Raw genomic sequence first — 13,598 nt, 5'->3', positions numbered from 1 at the left:
TGACACCCTGTGATAACAATACGTGCATTGGCCTATTGTCTGATTTCGATCTTTCAACAATACTGAGGCAACTCTGAGATCTTGTAATTTTCGTCCCTCTGGAAGATGAAGGCCCATGTCCCACCGTGATCAAAGATACACCTATAACCTCGTTCTCCAGCACTAGACCAGCAAGCCAAGAGAGGCGGTTCCTTCTCTTCACAGTTCCACAGTAAGGAGCTATTTCGACTTCATCTAATAAACTGCAGTCTTAGGGATGGACAAAAACGAACCCTAGAAATACTAACGGGACTGCGCCTCTGGTGTCATCTTCACTACCACTCAGGATGATAACTGCAGGACTATGGACAAGCATCTGTCTCTGACTGAGGAAACATGTTTTCATAAAATAAGAGTGTGCCTTTGTATCTTTTCTTTTCTTTCTTTCTTTTTTTTTTTTTTTTTGGAGACAGAGTCTAGCTCTGTCTCCCAGACTGGGGTGCAGTGGCGTGATCTCAGCTCACTGCAACCTCCGCCTCCCGGGTTCAGGCAATTCTCCTGCCTCAGCCTCCCAAGCACCTGGGACTAGAGGCACCTGCCACCACGCCCAGCTAATTTTTTTTGTATTTTTAGTAGAGACAGGGTTTCACCATATTGGCCAGGCTGGTCTTGAACTCCCAATCTCAAATGATCCGCCCGCCTCAGCCTCCCCAAGTGCTAGGTATCTTTCCATTTAATGAGTTCTAATGTTTGATAGCAGAGCAGTGTGACTACAGTTAACACAATGTATTATGTATTTCAGAATAGCTGCAAGAGAGGACTTGATATGTACCCAAAACGTGGAAATGATCAATATCTTGACTAGATCATTACACATTCTATGCATATACAAAATGTCACATGTACCCCATAAATACATACAAATATACTGCATCCAAAAAATTAAAGTCAACATATTGAAATATCATAAATAAACCAAAGTGAAACTAACTCCCCAAGTTAAATAAATGTATTCTCTTTTATGTCTCAATTTTTTCAACATCAAACCGTTTTTCATTTTAGTGAAGTATATTCTTCCAGAAATTAATATTGATTAATGTTAATATATTAATATAATGTATATAGTAAGAAGTCCCTCTCCCCTTGCTAAGAAACTTCCCAACAATTTTCTCTTCAAGAGTCATGGTGTACATATTGTTTTAACACGCCACTTCTGTGTGTGTTCAAGTCCTTTGTGGGACGATTTTCGTGTCCTTTTCCGTTCTCCCTTCCCAGATTTGGTCTCAGGCTTGAACAGTTCCTGTATTCTTGGATTTCAGTGTCGCCAGTGATCATTAAGATCTGTTTGGCTCATGCAGTTTTGGGCCAAGTGATCCATTTCATGGGAAGAACCATGAGGAGGGGTGAGACAGTCAGCAAGAAAGTGGATTTACTGAAACAACATATGGGACGTGGTGGAATTTTTTGTTTGTTTTGGAAGGTTTTGCTTTGTTTTTTGGAGAACTCATTTCGAATTCAGCAAGAGGTATAATCTTTAATTTTCAGTTTACAAACAAAACACCTGTCTCATTACCAGCCTGGGCAGGTGTGGAACACAAATGGCTTTTCATGTCTGTGAAGTATTCTTAGAGCTTATATTAGCCATGAAGGCTTAACACAGTGCTGTTTTCTACTGGGCTTTCTGTTGGAGAAAAAAATTTGATGAAAAGAAAAGAATAGGCCGGGCGCGGTGGCTCACCCCTGTAATCCCAGCACTTTGGGAGGTCGAGGTGGGTGGATCACTTGAGGCCAAGAGTTTGGGATGAGCCTGACCAACATGGTGAAACTCTGTCTCTACTAAAAATACAAAAATTAGCTGGGCGTGGTGGGTGTGCCTGTAATCCCAGCTACTTGGGAGACTGAGGCAGGAGGATCACTTGAACCCAGGAGGCAGAGGTTGCAGTGAGCCGAGATTGTGCCGCTGCACTCCAGCCTGGGTGACAAAGCAAGACCCCGTCTCAAAAAAAAAAAAAAAAAAAGAAAATTGTATTCTGCACTTAGCAATATATCATTGATTTTTTAATATGGTTAAATATCATGTATAGCAAACTTTCGTGGCTGCGTGGCTCCTCCATTGTCTGGAAGTACCTGAACATATTTAGCCAGTCCCCTATGTGGGGACTTTCAGATTGTGTTGAATTATTAACTAATATTTAAGCAATACTTAAATGAATATTCTCTGCTTACATTTTAGGTGCAGTTTTTTACACAGGATTGTCATTCTTCCAAGCAGAAGTGATAAGTGCTCAAAAGTTTTAAGATTTTTGATGTCACCATGTTACCCACCACAAGGGCTGATTCCCATTATATTTCTCCCATTAGCGACTGAGAAAATCCACGGTTCCACAGCGTGTCCAACAGGGACAAGAGGGGTGTGCGTTTGTGTTTATTAACATTTGGGCAAAAGTGCCATTTCACTTTTGCTCTGGGCCAGGATCCTGGTTTTTGCTTGATCTTTCAGAGTCCTGGAGTCATGTGAAAGCAGACAAAAGTCAAACAGGCCACAGCCACTGAGGAGCTTTCCTTCTCCTTTAGGGTCAAAGAGTGACACGGGCTCAGGGCTTCAGCCTTTTTGGTTGCTAGCAGACTTTCTCTGAAGCCCCAGGGGACTCGAGGTACAGTAGTTACGGGGGGATGGCCAAAGGGTAAAGAAATTACCAGGAAAAAAAAATGGAAATAGTGTATTTGGAAAGATGGGCCAAGACTGGGCATGAGGTTTCTGGGACCCAGCCTGGCTCCACCAAGAGAGGGAGCAGGGAGGGGTGGGGTGGAGGCTGTGGATAGAGCCATCTGGCTTTTGAGTGAGCAAAGTCCTGGGTGGGGAGGGCTGGAGAGCCTGATGTGGCTGAAAACAAGCTTCCGCCGGCAGGTGAAATGGGCACTCAAGGAGAAGTCAACTTCAGCTACTGAATATCAAAAAGGTTCCAGTTATTGTCTACACAGATTTGAGGTCCAGAAATACACAACTTCTGCTTGATTGTAACAGTTCTTTTTAGAACCTCCTTTTCCCCATTACTGCCCCGGATAACCCCCCTAGACATGAGGCTCCAGGAACATGGAGAGAAGGCAGCAGGGTGGGAAGAACACAGGTTGTGGAATATTCCATGAAGATGTTCTTTCCATATTTATTTTTCCTGCTTGGCCTTCTAGACCCAAATTGTCTAATTTTATCTTGTCAGTCTCCGAGAGTAAAACAGTCCACCTCTTCTCTCCCTGCTCTCCCCAGAGAGAAGTTTCTCTCGGTGAAATGATTAACCACCCCGCCCCCAGCAGTCATCAGTGTGTGGGTGACACCTCGTCCTGGATGAATATTTTCAAGATAAGTTTCTTTTCTGCTTCATGGTATGTGAAAAAGTGGAAAATGAGGGGGAGACAGACAGAGAGAGCAAGAACAAAAGAGAGAGACAGAGTGAAAGAGAGACGGGGGGAGAGAGAGAGCACAAGAACAAAAGCAAGAGTGAGAGACAGAGAGAGAGATGGGGGAGGGAAGAGGGAGAGGAAGAGGGACGGCTAGAGCGAAGTCAGCTCATCCTAAGAAGTTTCCAAACTTTTTCCTTTCTCTCCCTCCCCTCTCTGTTTTCCTTTTAGCTTCTCCCTTTACCTCCCCTCCCCTTCCCTCCTCTCCCTCTGTCTCTCTTTCTCTTTCTGTCTTTCTCTCTTTCTCTCTCTCCTTTCTCCTCTTTCTTTTCTTTCTTTTCATTGTGATTGGGAAAATATTTACTTCACTCATCAAAACTTTCATCTTTTTGGAAGAAATCCTGACTCCATTCTAGGCCTAGCTGGGCTCACTGACGAAAGGATTGGGGGCATGGGAATGAAATAGAGCCTTCTTATGAACAGGTCATGGATTCTGAGGAGGGATTTGAGGACAACTCACTGACCTTGGAAAAGGATAAAGACCGCCCTTGAGGCCAGGCTCAGTGGCTCACGCCTGTAATCCCAGCACTTTGGGAGGCCGAGGCGGGCAGATCACCTGAGGTCAGGAGTTTGAGACCAGCCTGGCCAACATGGCGAAACTCCGTCTCTACTAAAAATACAAAAATTAGCTGGGCATGGTGACGTGCGCCCGTAATCCCAGTTGCTTGGGAGGCTGAGGCAGGAGAATTGCTTGAACCCGGGAGGCAGAGGTTGCAGTGAACCGAGATGCCGTCACTGCACTCCAGCCTGGGCGACAGAGTGAGACTCTCTCTCAAAAAAAAAAAAAAAAAAAAAAAAGAAAAGAGAGAGAGAGAAATAAAAAGCTTGCCCTAGATGATAACCAGCCCCTCAGGAGGCCTCTTTCATCTCACAAGCTTCCCTCCACCCAAGGCACATTCTCCTCCTGCCTGCTTCTACCCAGGCATCATCCAGGGAAGTGACTTCAGCTCCAGAAGAACAGGAAGGGCAGGGGAGAGGAGATGTCGAGTGTGCTTGGTTCCAAGCAGCAAACCCCGAGCATCCGGAAGGGAGGCTGTTGTGGGGGGGCTGTTTCTGTTTACCAGCAGAGGCGGAGGTGCCACCTTCAGCCCCATGCACCTTTGCTTCCCTCAGTCTCTATGCATCTCTCTGCCCCTGCAACCGAGAAGCCCCCTAGGCCACCCTCCAATTTGTCACAGGCTCTTTCTCCTGATCACAGTAGTTAATAAAGATTGCTGGGCCAAAAGTCAGAAAGAACAAAAGCATCTTCTCCAAAGCTGATAGTGAGACCTCAGGAGAACCACCCCAGCAGGGACCTGTTTATTGCACGCAGTAAAGCTTGTATCCTGAGCTCAGCCCTTTCCAGGACTTTCTGTTAGGACAGCACAAGGCATGGAGTCAGTCCTATAGGTCAGCTCCAGACCCCAGTTCTCTGCTGTGTGTCTTTCGGAACGTTTCTCACCCTCTGAGCTTCAGGCTCTGCAGATGAGAAAGCCTGGCAAGGAGCAGCGTTTGCTCAGGCTCAGTGACATTCGCCGTAACTGTCTTAAAAAGTGACAGTTCTGAGACGGAGTTTCGCTCTGTCACTCAGGCTGGAGTGCCGTGGCGTGATCTCTGCTCACTGCAACCTCCGCCTCCCAGGTTCAAGCAATTCTCCTGCCTCAGGTAGCTGGGATTACAGGCACATACCACCGCGCCCAGCTAAATTTCTGTATTTTTTTAGTAGAGATGGGATTTCACCATGTCAGCCAGGCTGGTCTCAAACTCCTGACCTCAGGTGATCTCCCCGCCTCGGCCTCCCAAAGTGCTGGGATTACAAGCATGAGCCACCTCACCTGGCCAAAGTGACAACTCTTAAAACAAGATAATGTTTTTGGCTGGGTGTGGTGGCTCACGCCTGTAATCCCAGTACTTTGGAGGCTGAGGCGGACAGATCACGAGGTTAGGAGTTCAAGACCAGCATGGCCAATATGGTGAAACCTCCTCTCTACTAAAAATACAAAAATTAGCGGGGTGTGGTGGTGGGCGCCTGTAATCCCAGCTACCTGGGAGGCTGAGGCAGGAGAATTGCTTGAACCCGGGAGGTGGAGGCTGCAATGAGTGGAGATCACACTACTGCACTCCAGCCTGGATGACAGAGCAAGGCTCCGTCTCAAAAAAAAAAAAAGATGTTTGCCAAGCACACTTGGAAGGGTTATTCTGATATTATTTGATGTTATTATTATTACTAATAGTATTATTAAGCATTGTCTCATTCACTTTGTATTCCTAAGATGGATATTTCTTGGCTGTGCAATGGAGCTGTGGTTATGTGATGTGATAATGATTGCTTTGGGCCAGGCCGTCTGCACAGCTGCCAAGTTCGGAAAAGGAAGGGCGCTCTCCTAGGCTCTGTCCTCCCTCCGCCTCTCTACATTGTCTTCCCTGGGGTAGCAGTGGCTGCCCTTGCCAGCAAGTGTCTCCCCTGGTCATCTGGGATGAGATGGGCCGTGTGGAGTAGAGAAGAAACACAATTCTTTCAGAACCAGGAGGACCTCCGTCTGAGCCCTGGCTGAACCGCCTGTTGGCTGAGTGGCTCTGGGCATGCCTTCTACTTTATGAGCCTCAGCGTCTAAATCTGTTTCTGAGCTTCAGCGTCTAAATCTGTTTCCCCTGGTTGTCCTCAACAACTGCCACACACCAGGTGCTTAAAGCAACAGACATGCATTGTTCCCCAGTCCTGGAGGCCGGCAGCCCCGGACCAAGGTGCTGGCAGAGTCGTCCTCTCACCTCGCTTGTGGTGGTGGCTGGCAATCCTCGGTGCTCCCGCCTTGCAGCTGCACCACTGCATCTCTGCCTCTGTCCTCCCATGGACATCCCCCTGTGGGTCTGTGCCCTCTCCTTAGAAGGACGCCAGCCCTATGGAGTAAGGCCCACTCTCCTCCAGCATGACCTCATCTTAGTTACATCAGCAATGACTCTATTTCCAGATAAGGTCACATTCTGAGGTATTGGGGGTAAGGACTTCCCTTTTTAGAGGACACAGCACAACCTGTGCAATATCGTCATCACAGAATGGAGTGAACAGTCCCTCCTTTGCAGCATTGTTGTGAGAATTAAAAGCATCAGAGCTCCGTGCCCAGCACATGTCGTAGTTGCTCAGTGATTTGCAGCCTTTGTTATCATTGTGGGCTCCTGTTCTGGGGCAGGAGTATGGCAAGTGCCAGACAAGCCCTGAGCAGCTGCGTAGCTGGAACTGAGGGCAGGTCTGCAGCTCCTCCAAAAAGCTCCATGATTCCACATTAATGGAGCCTCCTTCTCAAGGGAACTAGGATATTTACCTCACTATAGACCAGGCACCCCCAGCCCCCAGGCCATGGGTGGTAGCGGTCTATGGCCTGTTAGGAGCCGGGCGGCACAGCAGGAGGGGAGCGGTGGGTGAGTGGGTGAAGCGTCATCTGTGTTTACAGCCACGCCCCATCACTCACATTACTGCCTCAGTTCCTGTCAAAGCAGCATTGGCATCAGAGTCTCACAGGAGCACAAACCCTACTGCAAGCTGTGCATGCGAGGATCTGGGCTGCACACTCCTCATGAGAATCTAATGCCTGGTCATCTGTCCCCGTCTCCCATCACCCCCAGATGGAACCATCTAGTTGCAGGAAAGCAAGTTCAGGGATCCCACTGACTCTACATGATGGTGAGCTGTGTGATTATTTCATTACATATTACAATATAATAATAACAATAGAAATAAAGTGCGCAATAAATGGAATGCACTTGAATCATCTGGAAACCATCCCCTCCCCGTCCCAGTCCGTGGAAAAACTGTCTTCCATGAAACTGGTCCCTGGTGCCAAAAAGGTTGAGGACCGATGCTATAGACTACAGGTTTCTAAACATACTTAAAGCACAGTGTTAGTTTATACAAGAGGAGGAACGTGGTAGAACAGGGAACACCCTACTGCAAATGGGAGGACCTGGGCTTTCACGGGGGCTTGTTCACTACTTTACTGAGTGACCTTGATCAAGGATTCAGGCCTTTGTTTCACGTGAATAGAGAAAAGGTGTCAGACCAAATGGTCTCTCCAGGGTCCCTGGTCAGTTCATGGCTCTACACAGGTACCTCTCATGTTCTTGCCCTCCCACACTGGCTTCAAAACCAGCAAACCCAGGGATCTTTCTTGGTTGCTCCACAAAAGTTAAATTTTCACACTATTGTTATTTGATCTTTCCCCTACATCCACTGATCTTTGCAAATGTAAAAGTATTACATGTTCATTACATAAGAATGGAAATTACAGAAAAGTAAATAAAAAAATTATGTACCTGGTGTGATTGAGGAGATAAATGTTCCCATCGTAGTGATTTTTAGCATAACTTGAAACATTGTCAAAAGAAACAACGAATTATAAATGAAAACGGAAACAGAAGGCTGGGCCCAGGGCATCCGAGAAGAATCCGTTCGGCAGACACTGCCCCAATATCTTTAAAACTTTTCCCAGAAATTTTCTCAGCAGACTTTACAGCACTCCTCCAAAGTATTTCAGTGAAAGGAGTATTACCCCAATGACACTGCAGTTGAATAAGAGATATTACAGATTTAAATAGGACTGCAACAGCCCAGGAATCTTTCATAATAAAAAACAAGGAAACAGTATTTGTTACCATGAATGTTGATGTAATTATCTAATGGGCTTTCAGCTTCCGCAGTCATCCTTCAAATACTGATGTGACGATGGCACAATAATGCCACTTGCCTTTGTCAGCCTTGGTCAATGGCACTGAGGACCCAAGTTCATCTGCAGCTGCCAAGCGTTTCACAGGAACGTCATCTGGGGAGTCAGCGGCTTCACAAATTAGCAACCACCGTCTTTCAAAAGTGGTGTCATATATTAAAAGAAGCTGGAATCATAAGAGCTAAAAAAAGATGGGTGATTGAAAAAATAATCATGATGAAGGGGGTCGGGAATGCCAGAAGTAATAACATTTATCAACAAATTTCACAAAAACTTAACCTTTTACACACGAAATACACAAAACCAAAAGAGAAACAATACATTTAGGAAAGTTTTGCGAGGCAAGTGACCAGCCGTGGGGTCTTTCCTTGTTGTAAAGAGAGCTTCATCATGTCAGTAAAGAAGAGGGGAAATATTCCGTTGAGAAAGAGAGACTATCAAAAGCCAGTTCTTGACCATCAAACATGAGACAGATTTCTCAGTTACACTCATGATTAAGGAAATGGAAAGCAAAATACTAGTGCTGTATAACTGGCTATTTACACAGCATTGGCAATAAATAAAGCTTAATAAAGGCCAGCGTTGGTGAGGATTACCGGACGGTCTCCCGTACTGCTGGTGAGAGGGTGAGTTGTACAACAATTCTGGTGAGCAATCAGTAATTCCTGTGAAAATACACATGTCCTTTTTCAGGCAACTCACTCCACAGATATTTGTTTTTTAAGTACAGATAAAAGTAGACACATAGAGATACATAGACATCTTTCTACATCTATCTGTCTATCTATCTATCTGTCTATCTATCTGTCTATCTGTCTATCTGTCTGTCTATCTATCTATCTGTCTGTCTGTCTGTCTGTCTGTCTGTCTGTCTATCTATCTAGCTATCTGTGTGTCTGTCTATCTATCTATCTATCTATCTATCTATCTATCTATCTATCTATCTATCTCTCTAGCTAGCTAGCTAGCTATCTATCTCTCTATCTATCTAGCTGTCTGTCTGTCTATCTATCTATCTATCTGTCTATCTAGCTATCTGTCTGTCTATCTGTCTGTCTGTCTGTCTATCTATCTATCTATCTATGTCTATCTATCTATCTATCTATCTGTCTGTCTGTCTATCTGTCTGTCTATCTGTCTGTCTATCTGTCTGTCTGTCTGTCTGTCTATCTGTCTGTCTGTCTAACTATCTGTCTGTCTGTCTGTCTGTCTATCTATCTATCTATCTATCTATCTATCTATCTATCTGGATATGTTAATTGCATCATTACTTACAAGGCCAAAAAAATGAGGAGTGGGTGCGGGGCTGAGCCCTCATATCGACAAATAGAACAGACTAGATTGATGTTTTTCAGCCATTAAATAGAATAAAGTGATATGAACTAAATATGCAGGTGGAAGTTTCTGCGAGTCATGTTATTAAATGAAAAAGCATGATTCAAGATCATATACATGTGTGCAAACATATAAACATGTGCACACTATTTTTCTATGTTTGTATATATTACACATGTATATTTACAGCTTTATTTGGGCATCACATTGAAGGATTTGCTTTACCTCCAGATACTGGAAACAGGTTAAGGGCACAGGGTTTGCAGTGAATGAAGTGTGTCTGGGGTTCCAGGTGCCCTTCCTTCTAAATCTGCACGAAACACAAGGACTGACGTGTCAGCTCGAGGCTCCGGGCCTGCTGCTTGGGAAGGTGGGTCCCGCTGGGCTGTGGGAAGTCCACAGGTTTCAGTTCACATGACTCGAAGCGCACACTCCTAAAGGGTCAGCTCTCGCAGGACACCAGTTCGGGGAGTTTCGGTTTGACTTAGGGGAGGGTCTAAATCTGAAGAACAAAGCCAAATAACACACACCCAGGTGAGTTTCATTGCCAAACCATTGAAACTGGCTGAGACCCACACGCCCCACCCACTGCCTGGCTGAGCTGGGCTCCACTTTTAGACATTGCGGGGAGGGTGCGATCCTGCCACTTCGTCCTGCCCTCCCACCAGCCCAGGCACAGTGGAAGGAAGGCTGTCAATCTGGGCTTTCTTTCTAGAACTGTGCTGAGACTCCCTGACTCTACCAAGCACTTCCGTGATGACTGCACCCATTGAGGACTGAGATAAATTAATCCTTTCACAAAGTTGCATTTGCAGGAGTACATTATTTAACTTTGTTCTGGTCCCTGTCAATCTCCAAAGAAAGTACTTCTCTTCATTCTAGAAAGGTGAGGAGCATTTTTCCCGAGAGCAAATGAAGGCTTAGACAAAGTCACTTCTGGGTGGAAAATGGATTGCCTTTGTTTTATACTGACCCATTAAATGAGGAAAAAAAAAAAACACATACACACCAAAAAACCATGGTTTTATTTTTTTCAATATAAAATTTGCTTGCTTCAAAAAGATTAAAAACTGCCAGGTGCGGTGACTCACGCCTGTAATCCCAGCACTTTGGGAGGCTGAGGAGGACGGGTCACCTGAGGTCAGGAGTTCAAGACCAGCCTGACCAATATGGTGAAACCCCGTCTCTACTCAAAATGCAGAAATTAGCTGGGCGTGGTGGCGGGCGCCTATAGTCCCAGCTGCTCAGGAGGCTGAGACAGGAGAATTGCTTGAACCTAGGAGGCGGAGGTTGCAGTGAGCCAAGATCGTGCCACTGCACTCCAGAAGGAGACCCTGTTTCAAAAAAAAAAAAAAACAGTTTTGAGAACTACCAAGCTACTATAGCTTATAATGAAGTCATGATAAATGAACATGAATCTGACATAGGGTTTAGTTGCAAAGTACATTCCCTTTTCTACACACTAGGACCTGGTGTTCCTGCCTGGTTTAAATCTTCCTTTCTTGTTTCCTTTGCTCCTCCTTCCCGCCATTCCCTGCTTCTTCCCTCCCTCCCTCCCTCCCTCCCTCCCTCCTCATGCTCTGATGCCTTTCTGTTATTTTAGAACACATTCCACAACCCGGCAGTGTCAAAGGCTCAGCAGCCATTCCCACCACCACACAGCAGCTCTGAGGAATGGCCCAAACAGAGGCAGCCACGCACTCCCCTTGCCAGGGGAGAATGCCAGGAGAGACCCTGCCATCCAGTAGGACGTCTGCTGGGGCTGCCCAGAAGTATTCTCCCCTCCGTAAGGGAGAGAGGTGCAAGAGCAGAAAGTCCTTCTCCTGCGAACCTGGAGCCCTGTTGTGAAAACACATGGTGCTTTCCCAGGCAGCTGCCGCCTATGTCCGTGTTAAACGGAGACTGCTTGGCAGAGAGCCCGCCTCTCTAGGGATGACAGAACAGAAATAACCTGGTTCTCAGCGGCCTCACTGAGTGGCTGAAATACCTTGGGACCAGCTATCACTGGACTCAAGTAAACTAGAAATGTCCTTGTGCTTTAAGCCAGGTTTTTGTTACTTGTAACCAAAATATCACTTTAATCGAGTGGAGACAAGGACTGTATTGAGAAGAAAAGTTACAATTACGTCATGATAATTATGATTACAGAAGCATGTGGAACGCTGGTTACACCGAAGATGGAACGACAGCGTGCTCCAGGGGGCCGGAGAGCATTTCCCTGAGCAGGGCTGCGAGCACGGGCCTTGCAGAAAAAGCCCCACGTCAGGCAACGAGGGACGAGGCCAGTGGATGGCAGGCTTTGCGTGAACTGCTGAGGAGCTGTGGTTTTTGTCCTCTGGAGAACAGAGGCATGTGCCTGTGTGAGCAGGGACGCTCACACTCATGACGCCCACACTCCTCCTGTGCGGCGAGGACTCGTGCTGGCCTTTGTCTCCGTCTTCTGGGAGAGGCTCTCTAAAGCCTTACAGTTTCCCATGGTATGGGAGTGTCTGTTGTTCATGGTGGGCCCTGACGGTTTATGCTAACAGGTCACTCATGGTGGGGGCCTGGGTGGCTTCAGGATAAGTGATGGTCACACAGGAAAGGCCAACATGTCACTAGAGGATCAGGGCTCTGAGCCTGACCTCTAGGGAAGGGAGGCGGCTGGAGACGAAGTTCAACCATCAGGCCAGTGGTTCAATCAATCACGACTGTGTCATGAAACCCCAGTGAAAGCTCTGGCCCCAAAGCTTGGTGGAGCTTCCAGATGGTGGATGCATGGATGTAGTGGGAGGGTGACGGGTCTTGAGCACATGGGAGCCTTGCCTTCCGGGCCTCCTGGACTGTATCCTGCTGTCCCTTCCTTTGGCTGATCCTCAGCTGTGCCCCTTGTAATAACACTGTCATCATACATGTAGCACTTTCCTGAGTTCTGAGAGTCATTCTAGTGAATTACTGGGTCAGGGGAGCCCCGACCTGGTCAGAAGTACAGGTGGCCTGGGGACCCTGCAGTTTGCAGCTGGCATCTGAAGTGAGGGCAATCCTGCTGGGGATGGTGCCCTTCACCTGCGACTTTGGCCCCAACTCAGGGTCTCAGTGTCAGAAGTCCCCGCCCTAACCTTGCATGAAAGGTCCGCATGGCCCAGGCCAGAGCTTCGGAGGCCCTGGGTCTCCAGACCCAGGGAACGGAAGGGCCTCGCTTCACCCCCAGTCCGCAGACTGACTACTCTATGAAGAATGCTAACTTTTGGTCACAAGGGAGCTGAGGATTGGGGGTGAGGAGGTCTGAGAAAATGGACAGAACTCAGTCATCCTGAGTGTGGCAGCTCATTGGTACTGCTGTGGTGCCTTACACAGCCAGACGGCAGAAGTTCTGGCCTAAATCCACTCCTTCAGAGTAAACAGTAACACAGGCAAATAGAATCACAGCTACCATCGACTGAACAATAATGGGAAAGATGTCAAGTAAGATCTATTTTTGTTTTGCTTTTTACCTCGTGTTCCTAACGTCCTTTTCTACAAGTGACGCGCAGCTTGGTAAAGGCCTGGGTCTGGCATCTCGCACTCGACTCTGCTGTGAACCCGCTCCAAGTGTTCCCAGCTCTGCCTGTTGGCTCTGCCCCACAGTCTGGTGCCTGAAGCCACAGAGACACAGGGTGGGTGGGGGTGGAAAAGTTACGCCCAGGAATTTCTGGCTTTGCAATGTGAGTGGTGGGAGGGTAGCTGCGTCATGTGCTCCCCCCACCTCCCTCACCAGGCTGGTCTATTCCAAGGCACTTTCCCCGGTTGGCTCTGTCCAGGCTTCAGGCTCCAGGCCACCAGCCTGGTGCGGATCCCCCTCTCTCTGCCTCCCTGTGGTTGCAGTGTAGACACACATGCATATTCAGTAACTCTCTGCCGCCCGCCAGACTCTGAGTAAAAAGCTGGGCATTCCTATCGCGGGGAGAGGGGGGAGGGACAGCATTAGGAGAGATACCCAATGTAAATGACGAGTTAATGGGGGCAGCACACCAACACGGCACATGTATACCTATGTAACAAACCTGACGTTGTGCACATGTACCCTAGAACTTAAAAAAAAAAAAAAAATTTATAGAGGAAAAAAAAAAAGCCAGGCATTCAGGGTGAAGGCACGGAGCGATGAGCACAGAC

Source organism: Rhinopithecus roxellana, chromosome 4 (assembly GCF_007565055.1).
Source record: "Rhinopithecus roxellana isolate Shanxi Qingling chromosome 4, ASM756505v1, whole genome shotgun sequence".
Lineage (NCBI taxonomy): Eukaryota > Metazoa > Chordata > Mammalia > Primates > Cercopithecidae > Rhinopithecus > Rhinopithecus roxellana.
The sequence above is the reverse complement of the archived record's forward strand: the minus strand, read 5'-3'. Positions refer to the sequence as shown.